The sequence below is a fragment of the Coenobita brevimanus genome, chromosome 73 (genome assembly GCF_032717465.1).
Source record: "Coenobita brevimanus isolate Jiangsu-jjx chromosome 73, ASM3271746v2, whole genome shotgun sequence".
NCBI lineage: Eukaryota > Metazoa > Arthropoda > Malacostraca > Decapoda > Coenobitidae > Coenobita > Coenobita brevimanus.
The window spans coordinates 13,071,723-13,097,815 of NC_137026.1; the positions used below are offsets into that span (position 1 = coordinate 13,071,723).

General features: G+C 45.6%; 1 protein-coding gene and 1 non-coding gene across 2 annotated transcripts in view; one reads left to right on the forward strand and one right to left on the reverse strand.

Moving 5' to 3' along the window:
• The window catches only part of LOC145407480 (uncharacterized), a 273,053-nt gene that overhangs the window by 184,760 nt on the left and 62,200 nt on the right, over positions 1 to 26,093 (forward strand). The gene's annotated exons all lie outside the window — the stretch shown is intronic.
• LOC145407629 (5S ribosomal RNA) lies at positions 22,906 to 23,026 on the reverse strand. The gene has a single exon (XR_013898779.1). It is a non-coding gene; the product is annotated as a 5S ribosomal RNA (ribosomal RNA).

A 26,093-nucleotide genomic window follows, 5' to 3' on the forward strand; every position in this document is an offset into this window, starting at 1 on the left:
GAATGATGAGTGAATGAAAGTGAGGCCCATTGGTTTGGACAAACATACGGCCATATTCTTAAAAATACTTCCTTCCCTAAACTTTTCCTTCTCTTTGAAGGATTTTTCTTTCCCTTCAGTATGCTTGAAGATTTCCTTGGAAGGGAAGGAAAAATGTTCAGGTTGGTAGCCCTGTTAAACTAAAATGACCCATCTTGTTGATATTTGGTATGGCAGAGCGTTAAATTTATAAACTAACACATCAAAACACTCATATCTCATACTGGATAATGAAAGCACAACACATTTGAGATGTGGGAGGTTGCCACCACATCTATACTGTTGGTTTGTATTCAACCATAAATGCCATTCTGGCCAACACTGCAGCGGTGTTCACTCCTCAAGACAATATTTTGATAAAAAAATATATTCGCGGAATATTGTTACACTTAATGTTGTTATTAGTAAATGTAAGAATCACGTGTTAACGTCCGTCTCGTGTACTTGCATGGCGGCGCTCACTTTTTTCCGGCTGGAAGACATGAGCCGAACCATACGTGTGACCTTGATGGCAGATTTTCCTTTTTTGGGCAAATTAACAACCAGAATGTTTCTTAAAATGAATCCTCGTTTGACCCTGGCCATAATGTATAAGATTTATCAGTGTCAGATCATAAAAGACTGGATGGATATCAGAGGTAGTACATCGCCTGCTCTGTTTATGTCTGGCTAATTGTCTCAGCCGACATGGGTAACACTTTTAAAAGACACACAAAGGTTACAAGAGGATGAGAAAAAGGCAGAGTATAAGAGAGAAGTGGAGGAACGATTGGGCAATTATGAATTGGAGCAGATGGGAGATGTGGAAGGTGTGTGTAGGATATTTACAGAAGAAATATGTGCAGCATGTGATGTGGTGTGTGGAAGCAAGAGAAGACAGAGGGGGGTGCAAGGAACAGCGTGGTGGACTGAAGAGGTGAAACAGGCTGTGGCACAAAAGAAGAAAGCATACAATGAATGGATGAGAAATAGGGGCGTGGGAGAAGTTGAGAGGCGGAAGAAAGAGTTATATGTAGAAAGAAAGAGAGAGGTGAAAAGATTAGTAAGAGAGAGTAAGAAGAGAGTGGATGAGGACTTTGGAAGGAATTTGAGTGTAAAGTGGAGGGACTGTAAGAAAATGTTCTGGAAAGAGGTGAAAAGAGTAAGACAGGGTGGAAGTGAAGTTAGCAGGGGAGTGAAAGATAAAAATGGTAGATTACTAGTGGAGAAGGGAGAAAAAGTGAGCAGATGGAGAGAACACTTTAAGGAATTGTTGAACGTAGAGGATGGAAGTAATGCGAGTACAAGTGGCTGGGGAATGGCTGGGAGAAGGAGGGAGGTGAGAAGACAGGAAGAAATCAGTAGGATAGAAGTTGTGGAAGCAATGAAGAAAGTTAAATTGGGGGAAGCCCCAGGAATTGATGGAGTGTGTGGTGAAATGCTGAAGCATGGGGGAGAGATAGTAGTAGAATGGATGTGGAAGATGTGCAGATTGGCCTGGGAGGAAGGTAGAGTCCCGGAGGATTGGAAGTCAGGTATAATTATTCCCTTGTACAAAGGAAAAGGGGAAAAAGAAGTGTGTGGTAATCATTGGGGCATTTGTCTTCTTAGTATAATAGGAAAAGTGTATGGTAGGATACTTATTGACAGAGTTAGAGAAAGAACAGAGAAATTAGTTGGAGAAGAACAGGGAGGCTTTAGGAAGGGAAGAGGTTGTGTAGATCAGATATTCATTCTTAGATCTTTAGTGGAAAAGTTTCTAGAGAAGGGAAAGAAGTTGTATGCGGCTTTCATGGATTTGGAGAAAGCATATGACAGGGTGGATAGACAAGGATTGTGGAAAGTGTTAAGAATATATGGAGTAGATGGGAAGTTGTTGAATGCTGTGAAGAGTATGTACGATGGTGCGAAGGCTGCAGTGCGTGTGGATGGTGAACTAAGTGAATTTTTCTCTTTGAAAGTTGGTTTGAAACAGGGATGTGTCATGTCTCCATGGTAGTTCAATCTGTACATGGATGGGGTAATAAAAGAGGTACAAGGTAGGGTAGTGGATGTTGGAGTGGCCCTGGTGAGAGAGGATAGTGTTTGGAAACTCCCTGTACTGTTGTTTGCAGATGATACTGTGTTGTTGAGTGAAGACGAAGGGGAGCTGCAAAGCTTGGTGGATGAGTTTGAGAGTGTGTGTAAGAAACGGAATCTAAAGGTGAATGTAGGGAAGAGTAAAGTGATGGTCTTTGAGAGAGGTGAAGTCAGTGAATGTATAGCGAGGTTGGATGGTGAGGAATTGGAAAACGTGAGTACGTTTAAGTACTTGGGTAGTGTGATGAGTAAGGATGGAGGTTTGGAGGGTGAAGTGCTTGAAAGGGTACAGCAGGGAAGAAAGGTTGCTGGTTCTTTGAAAGCAGTGATAAGAAACAGGGAAGTGAGCATGGAAGTGAAAAAGTTACTACATGACAGTATTGTGATACCAACTCTAACATACGGAAGTGAAGCTTGGACGTTGTTGGAAGGACACAAGTCAAGAGTGAGAGCAGTGGAAATGAGTTATTTAAGAGGAGCCTGTGGAGTCACATGGAGAGACAGGCTGACGAATGCAGATATAAAGAAGCGTTGTGGTGTTGATGTGGATGTGATAGGAAGCGTTATGAGGAACACACTGAGGTGGTTTGGCCATGTGGAGAGGATGTAGGGTGAAAGACTGACGAAGAGAGTGTATGTGAGTGAGGTGGAGGGGGGAAGAGGGAGGGGGAGGCCGAGGATGAGATGGAGGGATGGGGTGGAGAGGTATATGAGAGAGGGGGGTGTGAGTTGGGAGCAGGGCAGTGAAATGGCAGGGGACAGGGCGACTTGGAGGCGATTTGTTTGTGGCCACCCCAAACGGGATTGACGCGTCTGGCAATAGATAGATAGATAGACAAATAGCTCTTAAACATTAGTATAGTGCTGTAAACTGCATCAATAAAATTAGACAATATCTTCCATCAACATTTTAAATATACTGTATATGACAATGAACCACAACAGAAAGCACAAAATTTATGAAGGAATTTTTGAAGAGAAGGGTCAAGGAATTCCTTCGAGTTCCAATAATTTCTGTTGCCCAGAGGAAAAATCTTTCCCTTCGAGCGGCTCAGGAAGGGAAGGATTTTTTTAAAGAATACCAATTTAGCTAGAGATTTCCTTCCCATGTCTCTATAAGGGAAGGAAATGTTTAAGAATACGGCCATATCGGGATGTCTGGACGTTGCTTCTTCTCACTCAGCCCTGCGGTTGGAAGGAGGTCCGGATGATGATGCTGGTATATACATAGAAGGAGCAGGGAAACAGAGACAGCAAGCTAAGATTACCAAGGTGTAGGCGACGAATGCAGGTGTTTTTAAAATGCCCACCGCCGGACCTCCCACCTTGCCACCCCTCACACCACCACCGGGCCGCTACCACACCACCATCCCAGGAGGGACACAACGGTGGGGCTAGTGACCCAGGTCAAGAGGGTCACTGGGACACTACTGTCCTAAGCCCGTTCCCCGCAACTGCCCCAACACCAGGTGACCGGAGAAAGTCAACTACCTTGCGGGCAGGACAACCATCGTCAGAATTGGGGTGGGACTGAACCAGATTCAGTCCCAGGTAACACTGTGTTGACGGCTATTGTTACACCCTCAAGGGCAGGAGGCCCAAGACTACAGCCTAAAAGAGTGTACCAGGGTAGAGAGACCCTCGGCTATGGCCTTAGTACACCCCGGAGAGAGAGTTGCCCCAGTGCATCCCTCTCCTGCTGTTATATCCTACGGGAGCAACACCACGCCGACGGCCCCTATACGTAGCGGGGAAGGAGCGGCCCTGTACGCCCTTCAGTTGCTTCTCGTCGGGAAGATCAGCTCCCGGCTACGGCCGAAGTACGTACCAGGGTAGAGAGGCCCTTGGCTATCGTACGTACAGCTTTTCCCTACTACGGGAGCAACACCGCGCCGACGGTCCCTATACGTGGCGGGGAAGGAGCGGCCCTTGTACGCCCTTCAGTTGCTCCTTGTAAGGCGGGTAGGTTTACGGCCCCGGCCGAAGCACGTACCAGGGTAGAGAGGCCCTTGAAGATAGCATCAGTACGTACCAGAGAGAGTGTGGCCCCTGTGCCCCCTACTCCTGCTTTTCCCTACTACGGGAGCAACACCACGCCGACGGCACCTATACGTGGCGGGGAAGGAGCAGCCCCTGTACGCCCTTGAGTTGCTCCTTGTACGACGGGTAGGCACCTCCTACGCCTGGGAGATCCTTGTTCCTGCCCGAGACCCGACGGAGAAGTTGCCACAGCCCAGCCCTGTCGGCGCCTCTCCCCATAGGCGCCTGCAGTCACAGGACCCCCAGGCCAGACCCACAGGCTCTCGACAAGGGCGATTCAGGCTCCCTCATCCCACAGAGCCTGAGACGACAGGCCCGATTCCTCCAGCTGTTTGACCCCAGTCCCAAGGGCCACCTCTCAGGTCTAGGCCCCCAGACAGGAGGGCCTCCCTGCACCCCACCGACGAGGCTCCAATTCGAGGGCCACCTCTCAGGTCGAGGCCCCCAGACAGGAGGGCTTCCCTGCAATTCACCGACGAGTGTGACCCGAGCGGTGACTCCCCTGCGGGTAATATATTGCCCTCTGCAGGCCGGGTCCCCCTAGGGTTCTCCCCTCACGCCCTGTTACGGAGTGAACATTACCCAAGAGATACTGGTAAATAGTGATGCCCCTTGTGCCGAGAACAAACCAGGGGAAATAACAGTGAACAGTGACCGAGTGACGACCAGTGTAAAACCAGTGACAGTTACTATTAGTCCAAAAGAACTCAGTGCCCGGCAGGACAGAGAATGAACATTAATGTAATTGTATGAATCCCCCAGTAAAAGAACTTTCTGTGACTGAATAGAGACTAGGGTGCACGGGTAAATCAAAAGCCTGTGTGTAAGTGTCGCCGCAACTAAATGACTGTGTCAAGTGTCACGATCCGCACCCTGCCTTATTTATAGTAGTATTTCCCCAACGGACTTTTAATCCTGTTTATTCCCTTTGTTGTCGACTAAGTGTATATGCTGCCTAAAAGTGACATATGGATATTAACATATATAATTCAGGACATCCATGTATTTGCATTGTATTGTGTACTAAGCGTGACTGTATCTTGTGGTGTTGAAGGTTAACTCTGTGTCCCTGTTCCCTGTATCTCAAATATCACTCTGTGTTTTATTGTAATGGTTAGAATTAAGGGAATAGATGTGTTAAGGTATACTGCCTGGTTTTTATGTCCTGTTCCTTTGTGGGTGCTTTACTTCCGGTCCGGAAAGAGGACCCCGCTTCAGTCGCTAGTGTTTTTGGGACGAGAAGTTGACCTAAAAACACCAACATAACACTGGTGGCAAGCGGTGGTTCTGGATCCGAGTAAAAGCACGGAGGAACAATAAAAGGAAACTTGCACAATGGCAGCCAAACCGCACATTCAGTTGCCAAAATTCAACCCGGACCAATGTGACATTGAAGTGTATTTAGATATGGTCAAACCCCTCTTAGGGTTCGACTCGGACAAAGAAAAGATTGCAGTCACACTGCCTAACCTGGGTAAAATAATCGCCACTGTCGCACCAAAAATCGTTCCAGAACTGACATGGGACCAATTCTCACAAATTGTGAGAGAGGCTTTCATGCCTTCCATAGGCAGAGTTGTCACTCTCTCTCAACTTGACGCCCTCACCTACGACAGTAACCTAGACGACACATTCGTCCAGGCTCGGCGCATCGTCAGCGCCGCTTATCCTGAGGCAACCACAAATACTCGGGATATACACACATTCAATGCCCTGCTGAGGATTCTCCCTAGCACTGTCAGGGAGCATTTCTCCATCTATGATCCCTTGGGGAACATGGACCAGGACCTGCAACTCGTCAGACGTCTCCTCGCCGCCCGTCCCATACCACAACCACTGCACACGGTGACAAGATTCCCCACAAACCAGAACCCCCCACCAAAACCAAAACCGCCGCCTCACCAGTCACCCACGGAGCCGCCTCCTACTACACCCAGGGCTTACCCGCAGAAGAAATGCCCCAACCCCAGGGATCAAGGCAACCTCATCGCGATAAATCCTTGGGAGTTTACGGCTTGCAGTCGCACCTGCCTCCTGCATGACATAAGAGAGCAGCTCAAGGCAAGCAGGCACAGGAGTTTTAACCAAGGGCATAAGAAAGTCTCCTCCTTGGACGCCGCCGCCCCGGAGGACGACGCGACGCCACTAGCCTACCAAGGACCGGACGACGAGGAACTCGACGACCACGCCCAAACTCAGCAGATGGATTTTTAGGCCCACCCCCACACCTCCCCACAGTGGCGGGGGCCACCTTACACAGCTACAGACCCCCAGTCTACAACAAAATTTGGCTGAATGGGGTCAAGGCACGACTACTGGTAGATACAGGAGCAGCCAGGTCATGCCTCTACTCCCACTTCTACTCCCGCCACACCTCTGCCTTTGGCCCTCTTCTCCCCACCTCAGCCAACCTCGTAGATGCGGGGGATGGCCCCCTACCCATCCGTGTGGAAACAAGGGCCCTTCAAACCAACACTCACCAACGAGTATCCACCAACCACCCATTAATCATATTTGATTCCACCTGTAATCAATATGATGGATATCTTGGGCTGGACCTCCTCCAAAAACTCCGCGCGACCATTGACTGTCATTAGCGCTGCCTCCACTTCAGTCCAGCCTGCCCGAACCAAGCATCAATCAACAAGAAAAAAAAATCTGGAAGAAAAAAGACCACCACCACCACCTCCCCCACACCACCCAGACACATACACACTCCCCGGACACTCACCTGCCCCAACCCACCTGTACATATGACCCCAACCCAACCTCACTCAACGCCTCACTTCATCCCCAACCCCCACTCCACGTCCTCTGGACCTCTCCCCATCTTTTCCTGCCACTATGGCTTCCACAATCACCATCCCACCCCATCACGAAGCTTGGGTAAAACTTAACAGACCCTCAGGTACCTCCGTCCTTTTTTCACCATCCATACCCACCGGACAACTCTCCTCCTGTTTAGTGTCCCCCACCTTCCTTCCCCCACATGCCCATGAGATCCGTATCGCAAACCTCGCCACAACACCACTAACTCTACCGCGAGGACTCATCATTGGTGACACGGAAGAAGCCGAACCATGCCAAGCACCACCCCCTGATCATCCCACTCTCCCCGACTTACCATCACATCTATCCCCTTCCCAAACCAACAGCCTCCGACAACTCCTCCTGGACTTTCAGGACCTATTCTCCTCCGGCCCAACAGACCTTGGCCTCACTACTTATCTCAGCCACGAGATACACACGACCGGACCTCCCATTCGCCAACCATCACGCCGAAAAAATCCGAAACAACGGGCAGAAGAAGACCGGCTGGTCCAGGATATGCTTGATGCCAGTGTTATCTCCAACTCCACTAGCCCGTGGTCCTCACCTGTTGTACTCGTGCAAAAGAAAGACGTGACCATGCTCTTTTGCGTCGATTACCGCAGAGTGAACGACGTTACTATCAAAGACGCTACGCCCCTACCCAGGATTGACGACTCGCTTGACTCCCTGCATGGATCGACTTGGTTCTCTACCCTAGATCTGCAATCAGGCTATTGGTAAGTCCCTGTCCACCCAGAAAACAAGCACAAGACCGCCTTCTCAACATCGAACGGGAAGCATTACGAATTCAACGTTCTTCCCTTTGGACTCTGCAACGCCCCTGCCACATTTTCCCGCCTAATGGAGTCTGTTCTGAGCAGGCTAACCTGGGAGACTTGTTTGGCGTACCTAGACGACGTCATCGTTTTCAGTCACACCTGGGCCGACCACCTCCACCGCCTCAAACAGGTTTTCCAATGTATACGCCAGGCAGGGCTCAAACTGAAACCAACAAAGTGCGTCTTGGCTGAAAGATCAGTCTCCTTCCTTGGACACCTAATTAACGCTGAAGGCATCTCCCCTGACCCAGACAAACTACGTGCGATCGCCGACATCCCCCTACCTCGCGACGTACACGAAACTAGAGCCTTCCTAGGCCTAACTTGATACTACAGGCGGTTCGTAAATGGATTTGCAGACATCGCCAAACCCCTACACGACCTAACAAAGAAAGGCGAACCATTCATATGGACAGAACCAAGGAAAACTGCATTCACCACCCTCAAGTCCAAGCTGACCTCTGCCCCTGTCATCGCTTTCCCAGATTACAACATCCCATTCCATCTATATACTGATGTCTCGCTCATTGCCATAAAGGCTGTCCTTGCCCAAGTGCAAAACGGCCGCGAGCATATCATCGCCTGTGCCAGCCGCACCTTCAACCCTGCAGAAAGAAATTACGCAGCCACCAAACGCGAGTGCCTTGGAATCATCTGGTCCCTCAATTACTTCCGTTCCTGTATCTCAGGCACCCATGTGATAGTCATTACGGACCACCAATCCCTACAGTGGTTACGTCAGTCAAACACCACGAACGCGCAACTCATACGATGGCGAGAAGCACTCGAGGAGTATGATTTCGAGATCTCATACCGACCAGGTAAGCTCCACACAAACGCCGACACCCTGTCCCGTCTACCCATCAATGCAATTTCAGCAGAGCCAGACCTGATCCAAATGTGGCACAACAAACAACGCCCTACCTGGATCCCGCTGAACACATTCGCCAAACTCCACCCTCATGGTGAGCACCTGTTCGATCCCAACGGACACATTGTCCTAAGCCCCACCACCGCCCACGACACTATAGTGCACCTCCACGCCAACAATGGCATCCACCTGAGGACTAAGAAACTCCTACAAGTCTTTAGCGACATGTACTGGACACCTAACCCATCTACCATTGTCAAGAACATCATACAATCCTGCCGCGCCAGTGCTTAGGGGAAGGACTTCACTCGCACACCCGGCCCTTCAGGAAAATTAACAGCGCAGAAACCTTGGCAATTGCTTTCCCTAGACGTCGTCGGCCCTCTCACACCCAAAGCAGGGTACAAATACATTATCACATTCGTGGATGTGTATTCAAAGTTTATCATTGCATGCCCCCCAAAGATCACAGTGCAGTATCAGTCGCCGACGCCCTCACTACCCATGTCTTCCCTTATTTTGCCATTCCCCAAGCACTGCACTCAGATAATGCCCCAGAATTCACTGGCAAAGTCTGGGAAGAACTGGTGAATATATTTGGATACCATATCTTCCACTCATCCCCCTACTGGCCCCGAGGTAACAGCATCTGCGAGAGGAGCCATCGCTCCCTCATGAATCAGGTCCGCACACGCATTATGCAAACAGGGAACGACGACTGGCCTGCCCACGTCAAGATTATCCAATGGGGCCTAAATACATGCCCATGAGAAGACGGGATAACACCACATGAGCGAGTTTTCGGGGAAACCCCGCTCCTCCTACCCCTCCACCACCACCTCCACCCACCCACCCCGCCCTCCACTACCGACCCTCTCCACCACCTCAAACGCCGCCTCCACCACCTACACACCCAAGAGGACCTGGTGCCCGACACCAACCACTCCAACCCATACAAACCTGGTCAGTCCGTCGTCGTAGTGCACCTTCCCGCCCCCACCAAGACCTCCCCCCGGTTCAATGGCCCCTTCAAAATTATTCGAGTCCCCAACCCCTACCAAGTAATCATTGACCAACAAGGACAACACCTCACATATTGAAATCGCCACGTGCAACCCTTCCACCCACCCAACAATGACCACCCCTGCACCCGCGCGCCCCGCAACTCTTCCCGCACACCTGTCCACACCGACCCTTCCGAGAATTACCCCCCAGACTCCTACTCCTTCTCATCCCCACCCTCCACCTCATCAACGGCCAGCCCACCCCCCAACACACCCGATCCCGACACACCACCACCACCGCCATCGCCCAACACCGCCACCTCCTCACAGCCCACAACTCACCTCCCTACCACCTGTCCACCCACCACCTCCCGCACCACACCGCCTCCACCGCCTACATCACCACCACCGCCCAAAGCCACCACCTCCTCACAGCTCACCACTCACCACCCTACCACCTGTACACCAACCACCCCCCTCCCCCATGACCATTCTCATTATATGCGCCACACCGCATCCCCACTCGCCTCCTCCCCTAACGGCCGCACGCCCTCACCACCCACACCCACACTCACTACCACCACCATCAGATCAGGAGGCCTTTCACGCCCACCCTCCAGGTACACTCGAACACCACCTCCCACTGCATGCCCATCCCACCACCCACCACCACAAACCCCCCCTACCCCAAACACCTCCCCCTTCACCAAGCACGATGGAATCCTCCCAAGTCCCAATTCCCCAAGGTACAACGCTCCTCCCACCGACCCATCCCCCATAAAACCACCAATCTCCCATCACTCTCCAGCATTCAACTTCTATCTCCTCACCAGGCACCATTCCCCGAGATGAAAGTCACAAGGGTGCACTGGCTACCCCACGACCGCCCACATGCCAGAATCCGAGGGACCCCCCACCTTCTCCACCTCCTACGCCGGACCGACCACTCATCCTCCCTCCGGCTTACTCTCAACCCCCACCAGGAGCCTAACACCTTCACCTACCACTGGGTCAGCCTCCTACAACACCTCACCCCGGCCCACCAGACATCCACCTCCACCACATACCACCTCCAGTCACGGGGTCGCGACTTTTCTACCACAGAGGGTGGTAAAATGCCCGCTGCCGGACCTCCCACCTCGCCACCCCTCACCCCACCACCGGGCCGCTACCACACCACCACCCCAGGAGGACACAACGGTGGGGCTAGTGACGCAGGTCAAGAGGGTCACCGGGACACTACTGTCCTGAGCCCGTTTCCCGCAACTGCCCCAACACCAGGTGACCGGAGAAAGTCAACTACCTTGCGGGCGGGACAACCATCGTCAGAATTGGGGTGGGACTGAACCAGATTCAGTCCCAGGTAACACCGTGTTGATGGCTATTGTTACACCCTCAAGGGCAGGAGGCTCAAGGCTACGGCCTAAAAGAGTGTACCAGGGTAGAGAGACCCTCGGCTACAGCCTTAGTACACCCCGGAGAGAGAGTTGCCCCAGTGCATCCCTCTCCTGCTGTTCTATCCTACGGGAGCAACACCGCGCCGACGGCCCCTATACGTGGCGGGGAAGGAGCGGCCCTGTACGCCCTTCAGTTGCTTCTCATCAGGAAGATCAGCTCCCGGCTACGGCCAAAGGACGTACCAGGGTAGAGAGGCCTTTGGCTATTGTACGTGCAGCTTTTCCCTACTATGGGAGCAACACCGCGCCGACGGTCCCTATATGTGGCGGGGAAGGAGCGGCCCTTGTACGCCCTTCAGTTGCTCCTTGTAAGGCGGGTAGGTTTACGGCCCTGGCCGAAGCACGTACCAGGGTAGAGAGGCCCTTGAAGATAGCATCAGTACGTACCGGAGAGAATGTGGCCCCTGTGCCCCCTACTCCTGCTTTTCCCTACTACGGAAGCAACACCGCACCGACGGCCCCTATACATGGCGGGGAAGGAGCGACCCCTGTACGCCCTTGAGTTGCTCCTTGTATGACGGGCAGGCTCACGGCCACAGCCAAAGTACGTACCAGGGTAAAGCGACCCAAGGCTCCGGCCAGCCTCAGGATGTACTGGAGAGGACACGGGCTACGTGAGTCCTTCTCCTGCCTCTTCCCCCTGTGGGAGCCCTTCGTCACCACCCGGGAGTGTTGCCCCGGAGGTGTCGCTAGAGTGATGGCAAGGCCCGATACCAGACCTACCTCCTACACCTGGGAGATCCTTGTTCCTGCCCGAGACCCGACGGAGAAGTTGCCACAGCCCAGCCCTGTTGGCGCCTCTCCCCATAGGCGCCCGCAGTCCCAGGACCCCCAGGCCAGACCCACAGGCTCCCGACAAGGGCGACCCAGGCTCCCTCACCCCATGGAGCCTGAGATGACAGGCCCGATTCCTCCAGCTGTTCAGCCCCAGTCCCGAGGGCCACCTCTCAGGTCGAGGCCCCCAGACAGGAGGGCCTCCCTGCACCCCACCGACGAGGCTCTGACTTGAGGGCCACCTCTCAGGTCGAGGCCCCCTGACAGGAGGGGATCCCTGCATCTCACCGATGAGTGTAACCCGGGCAGTGACTCCCCTGCAGGTAATATATTGCCCTCTTCAGACCGGGTCCCCCTAGGGTTCTCCCCTCATGCCCTGTTACGGAGTGAACATTACCCAAGAGATACTGGTAAATAGTGATGCCGCTTGTGCCGAGAACAAACCAGGGTAAATAACAGTGAACAGTGACCGAGTGAAGACCAGTGTAAAACCAGTGACAGTTACTATTAGTCCAAAAGAACTCAGTGCCCGGCAGGACAGAGAATGAACATTAATGTAATTGTATGAGTCCCCCAGTAAAAGAACTTTCTGTGACTGAATAGAGACTAGGGTGCGCGGGTAAATCAAAAGCCTGTGTGTAAGTGTCGCCGCAACTAAGTGACTGCATCAAGTGTCGCGATCCACACCCTGCCTCATTTATAGTAGTATTTCCCCAACAGACTTTAATCTTGTTTATTCCATTTGTTGTCGACTAAGTGTATATCCTGCCTAAAAGTGACATACGGATATTAACATATATAATTCAGGACATCCATGTATTTGCATTGTATTGTGTACTAAGCGTGACTGTATCTTGTGGTGTTGAAGGTTAACTCTGTGTCCCTGTCCCCTGTATCTCAAATATCACTGTGTTTTATTGTAACGGTTAGAATTAAGGCAATAGATGTGTTAAGGTATACTGCCTGGTTTTTATGTCCTGTTCCTTTGTGGGTGCTTTACTTCCGGTCCGGAAAGAGGACCCCGCTTCAGTCGCTAGTGTTTTTAGGACGAGAAGTCGACCTAAAAACACCAGCATAACAGTTTTAATATGGGGGCCATAAGTCACACCTCGCTGATAAGATAGCCCTCCATATTATAGAGCTGACGGCCGTATGCTTAAACACATATGGAGAGGCCCTACATTGGTCCCTACTTTACACAATAAGGAAAGCAAAAGCAAGCCCTCAATTTTTACATGGTATGCTAAGAGAACATTAAGGGAAAGGAGGCTGTTGGTAGCCCTGTGTGACCAGTTGGTACGTCGGAAGTGCTCCCGTGGGAGTTGCCGTGACTATTCTTTGTCCAGACGATGTAAATCTGCACCAAAACAAAATAAATTCCCGTCATTTTTTTATATATCAGCACTTTTTTGTACGTATACTTTATATACTATCATAGTAATAAACTTTTCAATCAATACTTATGTTGTAAATATGATAGTTAGTGCTGGAGATAGGTCAGGTTAGGTTAGGATAAATTTGGTTAGGTTACCTTAAAACTGGTTAGGTTAGCTTAAAACAAGTTAGGACAAATAAGGCTAGGTCGAATTACGAAAATTTATGTTAGGTTTGGGTAAATGAGCACTGATAAAGGGCAATTTCACTGAAAAATGGCGTTCTAAGATGGCGTTTGTCAGTCTTCGCGCACAGGTTAGGTTAAGTTTGGTTAGGTTAGCATAAAATTGCTTAGGTTAGTCTAAAATAGGTTAGGTAACGTTAAAAGAAATAAGGTTGGGTTACGAAAGTTTAAGTTAGGTTTGTTCAAGTAGGCCTGCAAGGGTAATTTCGATCGTATATGGCGCTCTAAGATGGCGTCCATCTGTCTTTGTGCACCGCAAGATAGTGGCTGTCCATGAACAAACGCCGCTTTTTAATGCACTTTTTACATAAAAAAAACTAAAAACACTGTAACTTGAAAAAAAAAACAATTCGAGAGTACTTGAAGAATTCCATGAAAGGCTAAAGTAAGGAAAAAATGGAAAATATGGTGGTCCTGTCTCCTTAACGATTACCAAGAATTATGAAGAGAATGCTGCTGATAAATAACTAACAATGGTATTATAAAATGAAAAAAATTTGCAGTGCGACGAACAGTACCTTTCTCGTTACATATATTTACATGTATTATTACCTTTATCTTTGACTGAACGTTCTTTATTCAGTTAAATCATACGGGTAACGTATAAAACTGGTTTACACATGTCAATTTTTGGATCTCGCGTAGTTAACTACTCTTAAAAAAAATAAAAATGACTGTGTCACCGCCAGGTCAGAGACGGGCCCCGAGTTTGTCCTACTACTCGGTAAGGTACAGCCCGCGTGTTTTAATAACCAACTGTTCAGTTCCCGTGTATGTTTGCATTGCATTTTTAGCAAGTTAAAATATTTTTTACATAAAGTATTTACATTATTCTATGCCTTCTGGAGGTACAGAGTTCCTTTGTTACGAATAATTAAATATGGAGTTTGCGAAAGCCAAGCATTCCTCCCCTTAAAAAAATGTTGGAACAACCCCTGCATATTGAGGGAAGTCTTTCCCTACTTACACTTTTAGCATACCTTTTTGATATAGGGCCCTTAGGAAAGGCCCTACATTAGCTTTAAGCATGCCGGGTCGTTTTCTCAGTCGCCTAAGCACCAGAATCGGGCACCCGCTCCCAAGCCTTGGACGCCAGCACCCGATAACTGAGATCGGTTTTCTCAGTCAATGAATTTCTTGGGTGCGAGCGCCTGAGTGACCAGCATTGAACTGGTAATACTGACCAGGCCTGCATGTGGTAGTTAGCAGTACTTTACTACCAAACAGTGACCAATCATATTTAATTTTCCATAAATATAGATATATTATATTTTGGGTAGTTTTTGCGTGGCCAAAATAATTTTAAAAGTGTGTTTTGAATGATTGGTCAGCAAGAGGAGTCATGGTCACTCACTTACCGGTACAGAACATTTCCCCACATTACCAATGGTTTAAGGCATCTTAATTATGGCAGGAAACATGATTTGGTATTGTTTTAAGCGTATATCTGAATGTACAATTGGTACATATTACTTTTTCCAACCGCCTGCAGTGGTGACTTGCAGCCAAGGCAGACGATGGAGCTGGTTTGTTGACGATAGTATTATTGTGGCTGCACCATAGTCTTGTAAAACATTTGAGTACAAATTTTTAACAATACTCTGCACCAAAATATCAAAATACTATGTACTGACGTTACCCAGTACATACCAGACGTATTTTCATACATTATTTTAAAAATAAACATAAATTTAACAGCAGCCTGCCCAGTTCGGACGGTGTACCCTGCCCGATTAACAGTCGGGTGCTTCCACCCGATTGTTCCAATAATGGCCGTGTCACAGGCCTCGGAAACGCCACTGAGAAAACCAAATCGTTCTTGGGAGCTAGCAGATGACCTCGCGTGTGCAGTCCGAGGCGACTGAGAAAACGGCGGATGGCCGTGAGTGATGTGTACACTCTACAGACACATCATTGATACTAACTAAAGGGCAACATTCAAACCTTGAAGCAGTATGGCCGCCGTCTTTCTGAACAACAATTTCTTTTCATAAATCAAGTAAAAGAGCACTTGAAATCTAAACATTTTAATGCATACCGGTACGTTCAAAATTATTAGCAGGGCACTTAGGAATATATAGAACTTTGCCAAGTTCTTATAATAGAGCAATAAAACACGAGCTAAATATGGAGTGGAAAGATGGCGGAGTCAGCATCAGTGGTGTTAGTGTTGCCAATGTTGTGGCGTCAACTGTTTAATAATCATTGGTGTGGTGTGCTTGACCATTTTCCCTGTCAGGACAATCGTGTGGGGGGTGTTCACTGCATCATTAAAGGATAGACACCATCAGTAAGTTACTGTGTTATCCATGTCTGATGTCCTAAATTAGAAGAATATACAGAACATTAATTCTTCACCAAACGGGCACGGCCTTTTCATATTTTCAATTGAATGTTTCACAGGTTACTTTTTGTTCCAGGATTACCACAGCTACTGGGGATTTTTATAAACATATTTCTGAAAGCTATAAATGAGGATTTAGAAAGCATAAATATTTCTCTGTCTGCCAGTAGCCGGCCATATTTAGCATTCATGATGTGCATTTTTAGATTTGAAAGCTGGCTGTCAAGTGCAAGTGAGGTTAGTTTGGATTAGGTTAGATGTGGTTGTATTAGGTTTGGTTAAATCATTCAGTTTGCCATCGCTTTGACACGAGATACACTGATGCATCCAGTTGGAGAGATGGTTGGTAAACAACGCCGGCAGTTGGAGAGACCATCAGTAAATGTTGCCGCGGGTGGCCTGGCCACTTCCTTAACTACCCAAAAATATGTTTAGGCTATGTTGTCTTTTTCCAGTCGTTTCTTGCAGTCACAGTTCATTAGTTAACTATCTGTGTTGAATACAGTCTGTACCAAAATTACTCACTTTGTGAGTTTGTTATATACAGGTGAAATTGCTGTGTACTTTTGGTAAAGAGTTACCCTGTGTGCTTGTTTGGATCAGGTTTGTTTTAATGCTTCATTCCCTATCAAATAATTGTGAAGCACTATTCAGTTTTTGTATAGTGTAGTAATTATCCGGTTAAACGTAGGCTTTACTTGAACCAGTAGAAGGACTTTACCAGTTCAATTCTTATTTCTTCAGTTTGTTTTCAGTATTATTATGACTGTTTTCAGGGTGGTAAATTACCTATTCCTGCATAAAAAGTTCCCATTGTTTTTATCATCATGTTCCTAAAGCCATACGTACGATTGTTTATCTTACACTCTGTACTCAAAGGTGGTTTTCATTTCCCAGTTTTCCAACAGGTGTAGGTTAGGTTAGATTAAATTAAATTATTAGGTACAGTTAAGCTAGGTTAGGTTAGGTTTAGTTAGAGAAACGTACTCAGAAGGGGCAGTTGGTGGAGTTGACCCTGGGATTGCCTCACCACCTAAAACAAGACAAACTAGAAGCAGGTTAGGTATAAACAGGTCCTAAAATTTTGTAATGAGTAAAACCCTGTTGTTACAAACTATTAACCCCCCCCCCCATCCCAACATTTTCTGGGCAGTGGTACGCCCCAGTCCCGACATTTTTGGACCTTTTTTTTTTTTTTGGCTCAAACGTCTGCTTTTGGTGAGAAACATTGAAAATTCATAGAGAAATTGCTCACCTGAGGTTTAAAATACTCGATCCAGGTAGGAGTACCTCCTTACCTTACAGGGTTTTCTATCAGGCTGGCTGCAAAGAAAACGAGTTCAATGGGAGGATAACTATTCCACAGCACTCATAAACGGTATTTATTTATTTATTTGGTACGAATTTTTATGTAGTACGAGAGTATATTGGTTTTCAAACGGTAATATAGGCATTATAAGCATTGTTTCACTCACTAACTCATCACCATTCCTGACCTTTTTTTTGCCACATTACCTGATCATCATTTCTGACTGTTTCTTCCTCTAATGTTTGTCCTCCACATTGTCATCGATTGGGGAATCACTCTGGCCCTGAATTTCGTACCGTGGCATGACATGGCTTTACTGGCCAGGTCACTGATAACAGGTGAATTGCTGAGAAAAGGGCATGCAGGGGGGGGGGAGGAGGTCATGCTGGGTAAGGGATTGTCCCTGCCTGGCATCTTGTAGAGGAAGGTGTCCCGTGTATACGTGCCAAAAATCACTCGCGAAAATTGAAAATTATGCAAATTAAATTGAAAATTGTGCAAATTAGGGACCTTGCAATGTTGCCGTGTTAATTTATGTCTCCGGGATATGAAGGCACATCATGTGAGGACATGAATTCACGTCTCCGGGACGGGGCGGGTTAAATATTGATAACCATGTTCTACCATTTTATACGGTAATTTAGATGACGCAGAATTATGCACACTTTTCGTAAATGATACTAGAGAACCTAGTTTTTCGTTGGATAACCTTGATACAGTGTTTTACTCTCTTAAATTTCAATAATAATAATCATACATCTGTCAGTGATCCGGATAGTTTTATGCTAAATTTTCGTAACATGAACCTCCCAACAACTGAATACTATTTCGCTGATTCACCTTTTACGCACATAAATCAGTCTACAAATATTTTTTCATTGCTTTGCTAAAATATAGGAAGCCTACCACTGCATTTTGACGAATTTTTGGATCAGTGCATAAATCCTATTCAATTTCATTTTGACGCTTTAGGATTTTGTGAGACAAGGTTAACGGATGATACTGAGAATCTTTTTAGTAACCCAAACTACAGTGTCTACGCAAATAACTGCTCTCGAAACAGTGGAGTTGCTTTGTTTATAAAACAATATTTTTCATGTAATGTGCAAAATGACTTGATATTTAAGAAAGAACTTATTGAAACCATATTTATTGAAGTTTATCTTAGTACTAATTCCATAGTCTTAGGGATTATTTACAGACGCCCAAACACTAATATCGCAAAGTTCTTTGACGACTTTCATTACATTATTGATTTAGTCAGCTCGGCAGGTAAATCTTGTTACATCGGAGGTGATTTTAATGTCGACCTGTTTAAAAGTAGAACAAACCCACATGTCAGTAACCTTTTATCTGTGTGCTATTCTCATAATTTTTATAACACTATTAATAAACCCACATGCCTAACTTTAACATCCGCCACACTAATAGATCATATATGGACTAATGACTACATAAACTGCATCACAAGCATTATTATATATAATAAAATTTCGGATCATTTTCCTGTTGTATCGGTGTTCAAATCCACACCATATTTACCGAAAGGTGAACAAACTCTCCTCCAGTACAGAGACTTTAACGAAAGTAGTATAAATACATTTAAAGAAAAAATTAGTCAAGTGTCTTGGGACCTTGTTTTATGTGCTAAAGACCCAGACATAGGTAATTGTAATTTTAACGTCCTACTTTCTTGTATTTCATAACCAGTTTCCGTTAAAACAAAAAATAATTAAATCTAAACATGCTGATAAGCCCTACATTACTGCAGATATTAGGCAGATGATCCGAGAAAGAAACAAGCTTCAAAGAAAGTGTGCCAAGAAACCCATTACGTACGGTGCAGAGTATCGCAGACTGCACAATGAAATCACAGCTAAAATCAGAAAGGCAAAGTCAGATTACTATAAGAATAAAATAAGTGAAAATATAGGTAATAGTAAAAAAACATGGTGTATAATAAACTCTATCCTTAATGAGCCTTCTTCACAACAAAGAAATAATTGCTTTTATTTAGTAAACAATAATGAGGTATATGAACCTAAGGAAGTAGCTGACCATTTTAATAATTACTTTGTCAGTGTTGGTAAGAAACTTGCTGAGTCTGTTGGAGAGTCTGAGGTTAATTTCTATTCATATTTACGCAATAGGCAAGACAGTGTATTCGTTTTGTCACCTACTACTGAACATGAAGTTCTATCTATCTATCTATTGCCAGATGCCTCAATCCCGTTTGGGGTGGCCACAAACAAATCGCCTCCAAGTCGCCCTGTCCCCCGCCATTTCACTCCCCTGCTCCCAACTCACACCCCCCTCTCTCATATACCTCTCCACCCCATCTCTCCATCTCATCCTCGGCCTCCCCCTCCCTCTTTCCCCCTCCACCTCACTCACGTACACTCTCTTCGTCAGTCTTTGACCCTCCATCCTCTCCACATGGCCAAACCACCTCAGTGTGTTTCTCATAACGCTTCCTATTACATCCACATCAACACCACAACGCTCCTTTATATCCTCATTCGTCAGCCTGTCTCTCCATGTGACTCCACAGGCTCCTCTTAAATAACTCATTTCCACTGCTCTCACTCTTGACTTGTGTCCTTCCAACAACGTCCAAGCTTCACTTCCGTACGTTAGAGTTGGTATCACAATACTGTCATGTAGTAACTTTTTCACTTCCATGCTCACTTCCCTGTTTCTTATCACTGCTTTCAAAGAACCAGCAACCTATCTTCCCTGCTGTACCCTTTCAAGCACTTCACCCTCCAAACCTCCATCCTTACTCATCACACTACTCAAGTACTTAAACATACTCACATTTTCCAATTCCTCACCATCCAACCTCGCTGTACATTCACTGACTTCACCTCTCTCAAAGACCATCACTTTACTCTTCCCTACATTCACCTTTAGATTCCGTTTCTTACACACTCTCTCAAACTCATCCACCAAGCCTTGCAGCTCCCCTTCGTCTTCACTCAACAACACGGTATCATCTGCAAACAACAGTACAGGGAGTTTCCAAACATGAAGTTACTCAGACTATAAAAAATCTACGGAATGTTGGTCCCGGATATGACGGTATCCCCATGTCCATCATTAAGAAAATAATGGCCTATCTACAGTAGTTCCTGTACTTGTCTTCGTCTTTAATTTATCTTTTGAGACTGGAAAGTTTCCTGACATGTTGAAATTGGCCAAAGTCATTCCAGTTTTTAACCCCTTAAATGCGGTTGTTTACAGTCGTTCCACCCCGAGTGGCGGGGTTGTATCGCGGTCTGAGTACCTGTAGGAAAATATTAGCCAAAAATCAGAGATTAACCCTAGAACATTATACTTGGTATGGCAGATAGTACTTACATTCAGCTTTCTCCAGGGACAGGTGTTTAGCCTTCATGGACTACCCAAGGACTTGTGGAGACTTGCAAAGTTGGGTAACCAAATCTTCACTTTCACACCTCCAGCAACCCAGTTTCCCCTCTACCACAGCCTCATTCTGTCACAGTAAACTTTATACTACAACGTAAAGGTAGTTTGGAATCCGTATTTGTACAATAAGCACTGAAAATACGGCTAAAATCAACGGAGCGTACGGCCGACATGCACTGTGGTGGCGGTCTTCCCGTCACTCAACAAACATTTCCATTTTCACAGCTAAAAACATGTATACTACATTATTTTCAATCATATTACTTCCTAAAAGATCACCACGGCGCGCTTTTTATTCTGCCTTACGCCCGCCACTTTATTCTCGTTCCTGTCGGCCGCTTGCACTGACTGGGAAGAGCTAGAACTCACCATAATGTCACTTTGAAAGCCTGCAGTAAACTGACTAAACAGGGGCAAACCGTGAGAAAAAAAGCTAGTGTTACAACTGGGGAAACAAGCGTTTCCTAGTAGCATAAACTGCTTGTGAGAGGAGAGCGCAGATTTGCAGTTCTGAGCGCTCAGAGCGCTGCCATGTATCACAGCCAGGCTGGCCGGGCCGTGGTGGGGGGGGGACGGGGGGAAAACGCGATACTTGGCAACAACGGAGGTCAGTAGTACAAAGGTAAAGTATGCTAGTTGTAGCTAGAGGGTGGTGGTACTGATAGACAATACCAGCTGGAGCCTGCTTGCCCGCGGTTATTCAAAATTTACTAGAATCGCAAACGCGACGATCCGCCACTATGTCCTTTTCGCCGAGCGTCGCAAACGCGACGATCCGCGTTTAAGGGGTTAAAGCTGATGATCGTAAGCTGTTAAGCAATTATCGTCCTATCTCAATCATGCCAGCAATCAGTAAGATAATAGAGAAATTGGTTTATGGTAGATTAATTCAATTTTGCACCATCAACAATATTATCACTGATTCACAAATTGGTTTTAGGGAAAAATTGTCTACCGAGAGTGCTTTGCTGTCATTCACCAAGGGCGTGCAGGCTTCATTTGATGAAATTAAATTTACTCTGGGTGTATTTCTAGATCTGGCCAAGGCTTTTGATACAGTTGATCACTCTATATTACTAAAGAAGCTTGACTACTATGGTATACGAGGCACTTCAAATCAGTGGTTTGCTTCCTACTTAGCCAGTCACAAACAGTTTGTGCAATACAAACAGTGCCAGTCTACCTGTATGCCAGTAGAATCTGGAGTTCCCCAGGGGTCAGTCTTAGGACCACTCTTGTTTATTTTGTACATAAATGACATCGTGTACGCTACCTCACATATGAACCCAGTACTATTTGCTGATGATAGTACCTTTTATGCAAGCCACCAAAATCTCAATGAACTATCAAATGTTGTAAATAGCAGCCTAACGGATATTAAAAAATAGATAACAAGCAACAAACTCATGCTAAACATAAGCAAATCTCATTACATTATATTTAGAAGGAAACAAAGCACTGCAAATCAACCCAACATCTACATAGGTGCCCAGTCAATTGAAAGAGTGGACAGTATAAAATTCCTTGGTGTTATAATTGATGAACGTTTGTCATGGCATTTACATATCCAGTTTCTCCATACAAAGATTAGCAAACAGTGTGGTATCATGTACCAAATTCGTAATCAACTATCAACACGGTCTTTTAAGCTCATTTATTACTCACTGATTTTTCCTTTATTGTTTTATTGTAACAATGTATGGAGTGGTGCTTATAAGACACAACTAAACCGCTTATTTATAGCCCAAAAGAAATCGGTCCGTATAATGGAAACCTTACGCAAATATGACCACACTAATCCATCTTTCAAGAAATTGGGTATCCTAAAATTGCCTGATATAAAGTCCTACTGCACTGCTTTGTTTGTTTACAAGTCTCAGCACAACCTGTCATTTAACAGTTACTTTGATTTTAATATGAATGATCGGTATAATCACCGAAATAACTGTAATCTAAAAATACCGCTCATGGCTTCAACCCAGTCCCAGTCACATATCACTTATCAGGGACCCAAAGTTTGGAATGGTATCCCAATGGCCATTCGGGAACTAAGCGAGGCTGTATCTTTCAAATCTGCTTATAAATCCTACTTACTATCAAAGTACTAATTTTTAAAATTAGTTGACTTTCATTATTATTATTTTATTATTATTATTGGTATTGTGGTAGTTATTATTATTGTTACTATTATTCATTCATTTTTCATTCATTGCCAGACGCCATGTATCCCAGTCTGGGTGGCCAAGGGCTTAGAGTTAATTGTTTTACAGGGAGGGGCACTAATCCTCCACCAACCCCACTTGACGTAGGGATGCCAACAGCATCTGGTGTTCCCAGGCGGTCACCCATCCAAGTACTAACCAGACCCAACATTGCTTAACTTCGCTGATCGAACGGGAAGCGGTGTACTCAACGTGGTATGGCCTTACTGGTATTAATATAAAAATTACCTCTGTTTTGTTGTAGTGCTATCTTGTATATACCCCTTATTAAAATCTTAAACTATTGTCATTTGGGGATGACCATTATTACTTAAAAGTCATACAGTTGCTTTAGTAAAATCGTAGTTTTAGCCTTACTAGACAATTGATGTTTACCAAAAGTGCAAAAACAAGGTGCCTTTAAAGAGAGTTCCTGGACTCTCAAAAGGCTCAGCTGCTAGTAGACTAAGTGTTATGTCAACTATTGTAATCTCTATGGCTAAATAAACATTTGACTTTGACTTTGAAACACTTAGGTTAGGAGAGTCCCTTCCGCCATTACAGCAGACAGATCAAAAGAGTTGACACAGTGGAACACAGCTAAAAACAGTCGGGAAATAGATTTTGCATGAAACGCTTATGTACCACCCCAGAAATAATCAGAAAAATATATATAACAGACTATCAGGAAGAAGAACTGGTTTGGGAAGGTGCTTTTACTGCATCAGATAAAGCATATGTTTACCATTATTCAAAACTGACTTTTGTTTTCATGACCAAAGGAGAAACTTTGCATTAATTTTGGGAATTATTTTACACTGTGGAAGGACACAAGTCAAGAGTGAGAGCAGTGGAAATGAGTTATTTAAGAGGAGCCTGTGGAATCACATGGAGAGACAGGCTGACGAATGAGAATATAAAGGAGCGTTGTGGTGTTGATGTGGATGTGATAGGAAACGTTATGAGGAACACACTGAGGTGGTTTGGCCATGTGGAGAGGATGGAGGGTGAAAGACTGATGAAGAGAGTGTATGTGAGTGAGGTGGAGGGGGGAAGAGGGAGGGGGAGGCCGAGGATGAGATGGAGGGATGGGGTGGAGAGGTATATGAGAGAGGGGGTGTGAGTTGGGAGCAGGGCAGTGAAATGGCGGGGGACAGGGCGACTTGGAGGCGATTTGTTTGTGGTCACCCCAAACGGGATTGACGCGTCTGGCAATAGATAGATAGATAGATAAATTCTGAAAAGCTCTTCTATCTATCTATCTATGTATCTATTGCCAGACACCACAATCCCATAAGGGGAGGCCATTTGACTTTGAGTTATTTGTTTTACAGGGAGGGGCATTAACCCCTCCACCAACCCACTTGTTGACTCATAGGGAGCACGTATGGTTTGGTTATTTGGTTACCACCCAGCACTGTAAATGGTTTCTTGGCTTACAGGAAACCATTTGGCTTGTCACTCAATGTAAAGCCACTTGTAAAGGAAAGAAAAGCAATAAGAAGTGGTAGGAAAGATGAGAGAAATAGGAAGAGAGGAGGGCAGGCACAGGAAAAGAATGATAAAGACTAAGGAAGAAGTAGGCAACACTACATCAAGTGAGTGGATGATGGTTGCCACCACCTACCACCAAAAAGCTCTTGATTGTTGATTTTTTTTTTCAGTCCACAATCATCATGAGTAGCCTAGTATCTCACTACACAGGCTTCATCAGTACCTGTACATCACTATGCAAATTTCTTCAGTAGCTACATTAGTAATATTTGCAAATTCATTAGCTATGTGTTGTAAAGGAATCCACAGATTTTCAAAATCTGGCAAGTCAGGCTAGCTTTTCAGGGATTAAAAGAAAAAAAATTTATGCTTTATAATTGTGAAGGTTATTTGAGGCACTGCATGGTATATAACACCCAAACACCATTTTTTAAAAGTGCCAAAAAATGCAGTCAGAGTTTGTAACATTTGATTAGTGATAACACCAAAACTATTATAGCTAGGATGATACTGTTTGCAGCATGTTAAAGCTGAATGTCTCTACATTCTCCAACAGCTTTTTTTTTTATTTTTCCCATTTCAGGTAATTAAAAAAATATTAGTCAGCGCGGTTATATGTTGGATGGAGTTATGCAACTTACAGCAATAATGCATAAACTAGTACCGTAGGCCTATAGCTAGAGGATTCCCTTTTGTTTTAAAATGAAGTTGAATGTCACTAGACTTCGCAAAATTTTGTGCGAAGTTGTCATCAATGAAAATAACCTTCATAAAGTTTGGAAAGATTATTCATATCGCCATTTTATTTGCCTACCAAGTACTTGTACTGTGTGATTTGTGAACAGTAGACATTCTCATGGCTATGAAAATAGTTTACACAGCCACAACACCATGATTTTACATACTTTGGTGGTGTGTTACAGTATTTAACAAGTTGTAGGTGCAAGCAAAATGGTAATAATAACAAAGGTTCCTATACCAAGGGATTTCCCCTGATGGAGACAGTCCAATATTAATGCAATAAAAACAAAGGAATATAATAATAATAAGAAGAATAATGTAAATACAACTCAAGAACATTGTTGCAGCAAAAGCAAATTGCAATAAAAATAATAACCTTATCGACCGTTGCTACTCCTCACCCTGTCCAAGGATGGGAAAGGAGGCCTGGATTATGATGATGATAATTATGATGATGTTTGACAGAATTAGTAAATAATGAAAAATAAAAAACCATAGACAATGACAGAGGAAAAAAAAAAAAAAATAGTGGTTAGTATTGTAGTGGTTATTCTTTTTATTGTTAAAACAAGGTCAGTACTCACACTGTCTGCTGCAGTGGTGATGTGTGAGGGATTGGTCCATTATCCATTCCATTAGCTATCAGTATCGTAGTCCGTGTCTAATCCAAAGTCATCAACAAAAGGGTCAATCAGGCGAGGGATATGGCACTTACCTAGTGTCAGTTTCATCATATACATAGTCCGTGGTGTTACAGTGTGGGTCATCCACCTCCTGGTCCTCGTCTGTGCACATACATGATCATAAAGCTGTTGTTGCCATGCCAAAAACCCTTCCAGCTGTGCCCTTTTTAGTGGAGGGACAAAGGATGTTCAGGAGTAAGTTCAGGCTCTTTGTTTTTATCTTCTTCTGCAAATGTTCCTCTTTGTATTTTAGATTCACCATTACAGTGTCCGGGTGGAAGTTCCCATGCACAAAGGTTTGCTGGTGAGGCTGCACATATACGGTACTTTGGTGGCCACTGCATCACTAGCACCGTAGCGGTCCTTGAGGACCGTCTGGAT